This window comes from Marmota marmota, unplaced genomic scaffold (genome assembly GCF_001458135.2).
Source record: "Marmota marmota marmota unplaced genomic scaffold, marMar, whole genome shotgun sequence".
NCBI lineage: Eukaryota > Metazoa > Chordata > Mammalia > Rodentia > Sciuridae > Marmota > Marmota marmota.
In genome coordinates this window covers 2,803,455-2,812,500 of record NW_025999870.1, presented here as the reverse complement: position 1 = coordinate 2,812,500, position 9,046 = coordinate 2,803,455, and the positions used below count along the sequence as shown (strand labels likewise).

General features: G+C 43.1%; 1 long non-coding RNA gene across 1 annotated transcript; it reads right to left on the bottom strand.

Moving 5' to 3' along the window:
- Window positions 1-3,870: 3,870 nt before the first annotated feature.
- LOC125610905 lies at window positions 3,871-4,558 on the bottom strand. The gene is made up of 2 exons (XR_007340955.1): window positions 4,469-4,558; window positions 3,871-3,976 (listed from the first exon to the last, which is right to left on the bottom strand). It is a non-coding gene; the product is annotated as an uncharacterized LOC125610905 (long non-coding RNA).
- Window positions 4,559-9,046: the final 4,488 nt, after the last annotated feature.

Genomic DNA, 9,046 nt, shown 5'->3' with positions numbered 1-9,046 from the left:
CTACCACGCCGGCAGGCCGCTGGGCCTGTTCTGCTGGTCGGTCGCAGGTCTGCCTACCTTGCGGGCTCGGGCGGCGGCTCTGCTCTGCCCCTACTCCAATTGGGGTGACGGGACTACCACGCCGGCGGGTCGCTGGGCCTGTTCCGGGTGAGGGCGGCAGCTCTGCTCTGCCCCTCTGGCTTGATGACAAAGTGAGAGAGACTCGGGTGTTTGTGACTCACTTTCTTTACCAGGAGACCAACTGTTTCTGTCGCCGCTGGTATTGATGAAGTTCTCTCCTCCGCCGCTTTCTGATGACATCAGATCTCTGCCATGTTGGTATCCCATGCGAATGGCAGCATTTCGTTCCCTTTGCCGGGTGACCAAAGCAACGGGTGAGTCCTGACCGGCCCTCACAAGCCCCGTCTCAATCCTGTTGCCACTGCCTATGAAGGCTCAGTTGGTATTTACCTCCACAGTATTCAGCAGGACCAGGACCGAGAAGCAGTTTCCGCGGGTTCTTTAGCCCTGGGCCAGAGCAGTTCCGGGAGCCGGAATTCAGCTGCTCTGGGCTCAGTGTATGTTCTGATAGGAGCAGACTCCAAGAAGCAGTTTCCATGGGTTCTTTAGCACTGAGCCTGAGTAATTTGTCTGCGAGACGCAGGTGAATAGCAGCCTGAAATTACCTGTTCTATAGCTGAATGAGCTGCGATCAGTCGAAAACAGAGATGGTGACGTCAGCTCTCCAAGATGGTGGCCGCTGGCTTCCTCTGTGGTCTGACCGGTGTGGAGAACCGAATTGGACCACTTCCTTCCCCTGTCTCAAACCCAGAATTCAGCACTGAGCACAGTGAGTGCACAGCCGGCAGGAGCCCACAGAATCCACAGCACTGTATCTTTGCATTGCTATGTCGTCGTTTCCCAGCGCGCGCCGCAGACTCTCCATTTCTCTTGTATAAGTACGTAAAAGAGGGATTGCTGGGTCTTAATGTTTGTATGATTTTATAGGAAACCAAGACACTGCTTTACAAAACATTAAACCATTTTAGATCTCTGCTGGCCATGTATGAGGAGTCCCCCCGCAGCTTCACCAACAGGATTGTCAGTCTTTGTGGCAGTCAGCTATCTGTCACTGTCATAAAATACCTGAGACATAAAGATCACTGAGCTAGAACTTGAAAGAAGAAAGATTTGTTTTGGCTCAGGGTTTCAGAGGTTTCAGTGCATAGCTGCTTGGACCTATTGCTTGGGCCTGTGACAGCACAGCACGTCACAGTGGGAGCACATGGTCAGGAAGCAGTTCACCTCACAGAAGCCAAGAATCCAAGTGACAGACAGGAAGGGCTGGTTTCCCAACGTCCATTTTTAGGGCACACTCCTGATAACCTAACCTCCTCCCACTAGGACTCATACACTGAAGATCCCACTCCTCCAGTAGCACCAGGGATTGGGGACCAAGGCTTTGACACATGGGCCATCAGGAGAGGCTTCAGGTCCAAACTACAGCAGTCTTAATTCTTAAGCATTCTGTTGCTCAATGGTGTGTCATTGTGTTTTAAATTTACATTTTTCTTAGGGCTACTGACCCTGAGCATCTTTCCATGTCCTTTTTAAAAATTAAGACTCATATATCTTATTTATGTTGGTTTGTCTCTGTGTCTTCTATTTTGTACCATTGGTCTACATGTCTATTTTGGTGCTAATACCATGCCATTTTTGTTACTATTGCTCTGTAATATAGTTTAAGGGTCTTATATTGTGGTGGCTCCTGCTTGAGTTTTCTTGCTAATGATTGCTTTGTCTACCCTGGGTATCTTATTTTTCAATAGTGAATGTCATGATATTTTTTTTCATCATTAATTTTAGTAATTTGTGTTTTCCCACTTCTTCCCTTCATTAGCATGGTCAAGGATTTATCAGTTTCATTCATATTGTCAAGGAACCAACTTTTCATTATGTCATTTTTTTTTGCAATTGTTTCTTTTGTTTCAATTTCATATATTTCAGTTCTGATTTTAATTATTTCCTGTCTTCTATTTTTGGTGTTGATTTCTTCTTCTTTTTCTAGGGCTTTGAGATGTAATGTTACGTCTTTTATTTGTTGATTTTTTTATTCTTTTAGGGAATTGCCGCAGTCTGTCTGGGCACAAAATAACCAAGCCACCACAAGGCACTTGTAGGTTCAAAATGGGAACTCCTTTATTCTCGGAACTCTCACGAATGCCACACATGCGGCCCTTCCAGGAAAACCCACCAACCGGAAATCCCTCCTCCAGCACTTCCCCAACCAACGCGAACTCTCCAGGAATCCCCGCTAGAACTCCAAAGTAGTGGGCCAAGGCGGACCGCAGGGGTCTAATATACAATTGAATACTCAGCTTAACATAACCATCATCATCTCAATGACTCGTTGGCATCACCTCTCAACCACTTCATTCTGGCAAAAATGCCATGCGTCATTCCAACTCGGCTGTGGCTCTCAGCATCTCCCCCCTTCTGTTTAATTAAACACCAAGCATGTGGTTTAGGGACCGTGCCTGTCTTAGGTTGCCCAATTCCACATATGGTCCTTACCCATCATCAGATGAGCTGACCTCAAGGCATCATCCTCCTGTCTTAGGTTGGTACCATTGCAATTGGATCATACCCGTCAATGACTACTGGTTCAGCATACAGCCATACTTGTGGATAGGTCAGTGGGGGGGGGGTGAGGTTCTTTGCCTCACCTCTGTTGGCCCCCAAATTTTAGCTGAATGACCATCACAAGCAGAAGGGAGGAGGATACAGAAATGCCATGACACCAAGCCAATTGACAGCTCCTTTGGAAAAATTGTACCACCGATGACACCATCAGCAAAGATACTCCAGCACTACCACAATTCGCTGCACCAAAAGATAGTTCACAATGCATACAAGTGATACATAGTCCTGGCAAGTTCTGCAAGCAGAGGAATCTATTAATATGTTCATTTCCTCCCAAAGTATATCGACTCCTTGATTGAGCATCACTTGTTGAAATATCTACCAGTCAATGATTTTTTATTTATGATGTCTATTAGATATATACATGAACTTCTCAGGGACAAGACAAAAATAGGGAAGTATAATTATATGGGATTTCTGTGTTTTATTTCACTCTTTAAATGATCACCCAGCTAAACTAGTTGTACGCAAAGCAAACAACTTATATTCACTATGATTCTGCAAAAAAATGCTGTAAATACAATAGCATGAATTAAGAATACTCATGGGGAAACTAAATAACTGAATACACCATTGGTGGGAATATAAATTGATACACCACTTTGGGAAACAGTTTGAAAATGTTCTTAAAAGCAGAACTCAAAGCCAGGATTGTGTTGAGCACCTGTAATCCCAGCTACATAGGCAGATGAGGCAGGAAGAGTACAAGTTTCAGGTCAGCTTGGCCAATGTAGCAAGACCTTGTCTCAAGATAAAATGAAAAAGGACATGAGATGTGGCTCATTTGTCCAGCACTCACCTAGCATGCTGAGGTCCTGGCTTCAATCCCCAGTACCAAAAACAAAGAAAAATTTGAACATGTATCTACCCATATGACCAGGTATTAAATGAAGGGAAATAAAGGTGTAAGTGCTTACAATGTCTTTTTCATAATGTCCATAGCAACTTCTTTCAAATATGCACACAAACACAGGAAACACTGCAGACATCCATTAGGTGATAAATATACGAACAAATTGTAAACAACCTAGGCACTGCCACGAGAAGCTGAAGTGCAGGCACAGGAAAAGCATGGAAAAAACTGAAAATAGTTACTAGAGGTGATACAAAAGGAATGTATAGTCTATGGTTATATAAAAATGCAAATTAATTTAAAAAATGACAGAAAGAAGCAGCATACAGACTTACCTCGCTCCTTGACATTATTCAAGGAAACTCTGTCTTCCTCTCCTCAGAATGCAGAATTTAGCCATGGATGCAACAGGGCCTGAGGGAACAACAATACTGTTAACTTCTGGAGCAGAGAGGAAGCCCAGGTCACCATGCTTTATAAATTATACTGAGAGGTATAAAAATGTGTTGTGCACACTTACAGTGACAGAAAACATCCAAAATAATGCATTTCTACTCAGAATATAGAATATATTATATGCCCAGGAGGCATCTTTTAGGATCTGGCCCTGAGATGGTGTGAGAAATATAGAGAGCACCCTAAAAATCCTTTTATAAAAAGGAAAATGAAAGACAGCATAAAGAGCAGAGTGACTTACCTGGTACCTCAGAGTCAGAACAGTTATGTTTCCCTGGGACCTTTCCACAGAAGCCTAATTTTACAAATCTTTTCACCCCACCGAGGCCCTTATCAAATTCTGTCACCCTTGTCTCTAAATGAATCCTCTTTGCTCCAGTGAGTCCACCGCGCGACCAGCATGCTGGTTTCATACAAGAGGTTCATAGCATAGAAGTTAACTAGTGAGATCAAAATAAACACATAAGACTCAATTACCTTTTTCTTTGACCAGGTCCGAGATGGCCCTCCCTCTAGCTCTCACCTTGAACCACCCGGTGGGGCAGCAAGGCTTACTCAGGACTAGCAGGAGAGAGAGAGAAAGAGAGAGAGAGAGAGAGAGAGAGAGAGAGAGAGAGAGAGAGAGAGAGAGAGAGAGAATGCCAAGGAGTTGCCTTTTATTGGGGAACAAGAAATTCAGGGGAAAATTCCATCCAATGAAGGTCGAGGTTGGCAGCATTCCAAGGTCAGGGTCAGTGATTCGTCTCAGGGTCAGTGGTCAGTCACACCCCCACACGGACAGGCTCTCGCACCTGGAGAGGGTGGGGATAAGCTCCAACACAATTTGGCCAGAACGCCTCACACCCAATCCGGGAGGTGCCCAATCACGTGCAAGAATGGATTCCCACAGGTGAGGTCACAAGGTGCCTGCACAGGCTCTGGGATTTCCTCAAAGGGAAGTAAAAGGCCAAGCATGTGTGTGAATGTCAGACCCCTGTGTGGAGGCCCAGGCAGAGGCAGCTTTCAGACTCAGACAAAGCACATGGTACTCATCAGGAAATAAACACAGGTTTCTGGAGGAACAGACACACACATTCAATGGGATGTTTGGGGCTCTAGCAGCAGCAATGCACATGGCACCCAGAAGAGAAGCTCCCACATGGGCAGGTGAACAGACAACCCCAGCCAGAGCAAAAAAGGAGACTGCACTAGGACAGGAACAGCATCCCCCAGCAGAAGCAATGGTCGCAAACTGTGTTGGACTCCATTTTAACACTTGTCCTCGTTTATTCTGTCTTGATAATTTTCTGGGGCCAGAAATGCTTTATTTTTTTCTCAACCTATTTGAAACCCTCTCCTAGGAGGCATCTTTTAGGACCTGGCCCTGAGGTGGTGTGAGAAAGAAGAAAGCAGCCTGGACCTCCAGGAGTTGGCCTGTCTGTCAGTGGGGCCTGCTGTTGCCAGGATCAGGTTTGACACTCGCAGCCTGGCCCTAAAATCCTAGTGAAGCACAAGCAATTTCATGGAGCATCAACATGCCAAATTCAATGTGAAATGAGTAATCAGGACCAAAATGAAGTCTGATCTTGAACCATGTCTGAACACAGATGAAAAGTGAACATAGATTAATTCACAGAAGTGACTAAACCTCCCCTATCTGGTGAACTTAAGTGACTGCTGCTTTGCCCTCCATTAATATTCACCTCCCTCCAGTCTTCTCTTTTCTGCATAAGATGTAAGAAGACCACCACCAATAGAATTCCCTGCTTCCTGACAGCGTCCACTCTAGAAGAGAGCCCCTCTGTCCTTAAAATGTCCCTCAAGTTCCAAATCTTTGTAACACTCCTTACCAAAAGTGATCCCTGTGTCCCCCTGCTGTTTTCCCTGACTGCTATGAGGACTTCACCCAAGTGGTGTTAAACACAGTCATGTTCTTCGGTTTAGTTTTGGTTTTGTCTGCAGGGCCTGCACAGGATGTATGAAAACAGACTGAGATCTCAATGCAGGATGATGAATTTTGCCAGGGAAATTGAGGAATGCAGTTATTCAATGTAGTAAGAACTGAGCAGGACCTATCAAGTAAGAAGGAGCCTTGGCCACATAAAAAAAAATAGGTTCATTTCAGAGATAAAGTTTTTGTCAGGGTGAGGCATCAAGAGCTAGAGTAGGTCCACAGAGGGAGATGAGGAACGGCCTCACTTGGTGAACCAGGCTGTCAAGAGAGAAGAGCCAGAGCCAGGAAAGGCCCATCCATGTTGAAATATCTGTTAGGTCCTCTTTCTTTTAGGGCTGAATAATATTGCATTATTTGAATAAACTATATGAATTCACCCATCCATCAGCTCATGGTTATCTGCCATGTCTATGTGAAGTGTGTTGCCATGAAAATTCTTGGACAAGTTTGTATGAATAGCCATTTTAAGACTTCTTTAAATTAATTTATTTTAAGTTGTAGTTGGACACAATACCTTTATTTTACTTACTTATTTTTATGTGGTGCTGAGGACCAAATCCAGGATCTCATATGTGCTAGGTGAGCCCTCTACCACTGAGCCACAACCCCAGCCACATTATAATACTTTTTAAAAACATATCTTTATTTTGTTTATTTATTTATTTTTTACATGGTGCTTAGGATCAAACCCAGTGCTTCACATGTGTGAGGCAAGTGCTCTGCCACTAAGCCACAATCCCAGCCCCACATTTTAATACTCTTTATATATGCACATAGAAGTTGAGTTGCCAGTTCTAAGGCAATTATAGATTTGACTTGTTGAGGATCACATAGTTTAAGCATTTTACAATTCACCAGGCATGTATGAGGGTTCTGATTTCTCCACATTTATGCCAACACTAGTTAATTTATGGGTTACTTTTTCTTTTTTATTCCAGCCATCTTAGTGGTAGGAGGTGGTATTCCATTGTGGTTGTCATCTGCATTTCCCTAGAGACAGGAACATCTTTTCACATTTTGTTGGCCATTGTATATGTTCTTTGGAGAAGTGTCTAGTCCAGTCATTTGTCCATTTTCAGTTACATTGTCTATTCTTTGTTAAGAGTCCACCCATCCCCTCTCTCTGTGAATATAAACTCAATATTTTATTGTCTTCATAATAAAACACAAGGTATAACTATACCATTTGATGTTAGGATGGCCTTAGGCCTGAGCCTAAGCAACTCCATTTTAAAAACTCCAGTTTGAAACCTGCAGTCTCACCAGGCACACCTACAAAAAGCCCTCCAGTATGGCCACAAACAAGTTACTTACCCTCACCCTGATAAACAGAGTGAAGACCCTGGAGGCTGTCCTCCTCTGATAGGAGGGAAAGGCAAGAAGATCAGGGTAGAGACCACCAGACCAGATGTTTCTGACCCCAGAATAAATGATGTCACTAAGAAATCCAGTGGAAGCTGATAAGGATTGAGAGGGTGGCAAAAAAGCTCCCAAATTTAGTATAAATAATAGAGCAAATGAACAGGGATTCAGCCAGCCAAAACAAGGATGCACTCGAGTTGGAGAGCCAGATGAAGACCTGACATCCTATCACTTGTCATCATTTCCTGAGCATCTGCATGATCCTCACTGCTCTCAAACTCTACCGCCCTGTCTGGACCTGGGTGAGAGCCGCAACTTCTTTGTATGACCCTCTCCTCAACTGGTCGTCCACTCCATGCCAGGAAAGGCCTGCCTTGGTTCTGGACCTGATCACCGCGGTCTGAGTGAGTGTGTATCTGATGGATATAAAGCCTAAGGCTTAAGACTTCTGAACTTAGCATGCAGAAGGAATGTCTGTCATTAACCTATTATGAGTAAGTGTGTTTTGCAGTGCTTAGAATTAAACCAGAGATTCTGCGCTTAATAGAAGAAAAAGTAGGCCCTAATCTTAATCATATGGGATTAGGCCCCAACTTCCTTAATAAGACACCTATAGCACAATTATTAAAACCAAGAATCAAAAAATGGGATGGATTCAAACTAAAAAGTTTTTTCTCAGCAAAAGAAACAATCTGTGAAGTGAACAGAGAGGCTACATCCTGGGAGCAAAGTTTTACCCCTCACATCAGATAGAGCACTAATCTCTAGGGTATATAAATAACTCAAGAAGCTAAGCACCCAAAAAAACAAATAACCCAATCAACAAATGCCCCAAGAACCTGAACAGACACTTCTCAGAAGAGGATATACAATCAATCAACAAATATATGAAAAAATGCTCATCATCTCTAGCAATCAGAGAAATGCAAATCAAAACTACTCTAAGATCATCTCACTCCAGTCAGAATGGCAGCCATTATGAAGACAAACAACAATAAGTGTTTCTGAGCATGTGGGGAAAAAGGTACACTCATACATTGCTTGTGGGACTGCAAATTGGTGCAGCCAATTTGGAAAGCAATATGCAGATTCCTTAGAAAGCTGGGAATGGAACCACCATTTGACCCAGCTATCCCTCTCCATGGGACAATACCCAAAGGACATTAAAACAGCATACTACAGGGACCACAGCCACATCAATGTTTATAGCAGCTCAATTCACAATAGCTAAACTGTGGAGCTAAACTAGATGTCCTTCAGTAGAAGAATGGATAGATAAGTGTGGCAGTTATAAATAATGGAATATTACTCAGCATTATAAAAGAACAGAATCATGGCATTTGAAGGTAAATGGATGGCATTGGAGAAGATAATGCTAAGTGAAGACAGCCAATCTCAAAAAATAAATGCAGTCTGTTTTCCTGATATAAGGGTTGACTCATAGTGGGTAGGGATGGAGACCATGGAAGGATTATAATTGGAAGGATTATAATTCTAGATATGAAAGAGGGGTGGGAGGTAAAGGGAGGAGGAAGGGGATTAGTGAGGATGGTGGAATGTGATGGTAAACATTATAAAAACTACATGTATTAAGACTTTAATTGGGTGTCAACATACTTTATATACAAACAGAGATATGAAAAATTGTGGCATATATGTGTATTAAGAATTGTAATAAAAAAAGGGTACATGAATAATGGCATAAATAGATGTGAACATACTTTATATACAGAGATACAAAAAATTGTGCTCTATATGTG